This window comes from Condylostylus longicornis, unplaced genomic scaffold, assembly GCF_029603195.1.
Source record: "Condylostylus longicornis isolate FDR11 unplaced genomic scaffold, ASM2960319v2 ptg000273l, whole genome shotgun sequence".
Classification (NCBI taxonomy): domain Eukaryota; kingdom Metazoa; phylum Arthropoda; class Insecta; order Diptera; family Dolichopodidae; genus Condylostylus; species Condylostylus longicornis.
Window position 1 is genome coordinate 2,501 of NW_026578237.1, and position 2,500 is coordinate 5,000.

Consider the following 2,500-nt stretch of genomic DNA (forward strand, 5'->3'; position numbering starts at 1 on the left):
TAAGGTCGTTTCGGCCCTAAGGCCTCTAATCATTCGCTTTACCAGATAAGATTATTTTATATAATATTTTTATGCACCAGCTATCCTGAGGGAAACTTCGGTGGGAACCAGCTACTAGATAGTTCGATAGGTCTTTCGCCCCTATACCCAATTCTGACAATCGATTTGCACGTCAGAACTGTTTCGGTCTTCCATCAGGGTTTCCCCTGACTTCTACCTGATCAGGTATAGTTCACCATCTTTCGGGTCACAGCATATATGCTCAAGGTACGTTCTAGTTAGAGGTATAAAAAATAATTAAAAATTATTTATATACATAACTATATAGAACGCCCCAGGATTGATATTATATATATAAAATTATATATATAATTTAATCCCATATTAACAGTTAAGTTAATTACGCCTTTAGATTTTATTTAAAATAAATTCTAATGACTTGCACACATGTTAGACTCCTTGGTCCGTGTTTCAAGACGGGTCCCGAAGGTATCCTAAATCTATAGCATTGCTAATCATATTAATGCATATAATAATTATATTAATATATAAATTAATATAATATTATAAAATTATAATAATATATAATTTACGCATTATATTGATTTTTTATCTGTCAATTATTTATCCGATAATATTTAAATTATATTATATAGAAAATAAATTTTCATATATAAAATAAACTTTTTAAATATATCTTATGATAAATATATATTTATTAACAGATTGCAATGTCCATATATGAAAAAATTGCACACCATCATTATTATATAATTATATAATATTTATAATGTTGAATTTTTCATATTTCATGGATGTTTAGGTTCATCGGGCTTAACCTCTAAACAGTTTCACGTACTATTTAACTCTCTATTCAGAGTTCTTTTCAACTTTCCCTCACGGTACTTGTTTGCTATCGGTCTCATGGTTATATTTAGTTTTAGATGGAGTTTACCACCCACTTAGTGCTGCACTATCAAGCAACACGACTCTTTGGAAATATCTTCTAATAATCATTAACGTCATACGGGCCTAGCACCCTCTATGGGTAAATGGCCTCGTTTAAGAAGGACTTAGACTGTTAATTTCTCATATTAGAATATAGATATTCCATACACTACATCGGATATTTGTATAAACAAAATCCTTTAGTGCTGAACTAGTTTCTTTTCGCTCGCCGACTAAGAAAATCCTAGTTAGTTTCTTTTCCTCCCCTAACTAATATGCTTAAATTCAGGGGGTAGTCTCATATGAGTTGAGGTTGTTTTTAAGAATATTTTTAATTTTTCTTTTTAGTTGAAAACTAAATATATATAAGTTACTGTATTGTTTATATTATAAATAATATAATTTTATATAAGTTTTCCTCTTTAATGTATTAATACTAATTTATTAATACTAGGATATACTTATTTTTTTATTATATTTTATAATATAAGGTAAAATATATATAATTGAATTTTAATATTATGGTATTCCTACCAGTAATATATCATGTGCTATAAATAATATAATTTAAAATTATATTATAAGCAACTTTATTAAATTATTCTTACAACCCTCAACCATATGTAGTCCATGCAGTATTAAATTTTTTAATAAATTTATATACTCTGTAGCATGGACTGCAATATGCGTTCAAAATGTCGATGTTCATGTGTCCTGCAGTTCACACGATGACGCACAGTTAGCTGCGTTCTTCATCGACCCATGAGCCAAGTGATCCACCGTTTAGAGTTTTATAAAATTTTTTTTTTATTTTCGTCAGATATATATCGATAATATATATACATTCTAAAACATATTAAAATATATAAATAATATAATCTATGTGCTGCGAATGTCTCTAACTTTCCTTTTATCCGTATCCCAACTGTTTTATACAAGAAAAGTTATTACCATAATATATGGACAACAACGTAAGAATATATTTTTATATATTTTCTATATTATAAATGATCGTATATTGTTTTATTTAAAAATACTTCCATATTATATAATTAATATAATGATTTTTATTTTTTTTATATTATATTATTTCAGGGGGGATACACTTTGATACTATTAATGTTATATATTTGCAATAAATATATAACAGTATCAGATACATATATTTATTAAAATATACATATCGTATCCAATAAAGGTCGAATAAATGATATAATCATTAATTCTAGAGTTTCATGGACATTTTGACACCTCTTCGTTTTAAAAATCATTATTTAATATATAAAATTTCCATATTTATAAATATAATATAGATATTTATAATATTTTATTATATTAGAATATAATCTCATTATTATTTCTAATAATGGTTATACAAATATAATATCATTACTACTATATTAGATTATAATCGCATTATAAATAATGGTTATACAAATATAGTAGTTTTAGTGTTATTTGCTACATTAATATTTACTAATCATTCCTTACCTTACCATATCACACTCGATACTCAGATGGTTACTTTTATTATAAATGATCGTATATTGTT

The 2,500-nt window shown here is 25.9% G+C and overlaps 2 pseudogenes; both read right to left on the reverse strand.

Annotated features, from left to right (window-relative positions):
- The window catches only part of LOC129616667 (large subunit ribosomal RNA), a pseudogene marked incomplete at its 3' end in the record, with an annotated part of 3,764 nt that extends 2,500 nt beyond the window's left edge, over window positions 1-1,264 (reverse strand).
- A 291-nt stretch (window positions 1,265-1,555) lies between these two features.
- LOC129616666 (5.8S ribosomal RNA) lies at window positions 1,556-1,739 on the reverse strand (annotated as a pseudogene).
- Between the last annotated feature and the right edge of the window lie 761 nt (window positions 1,740-2,500).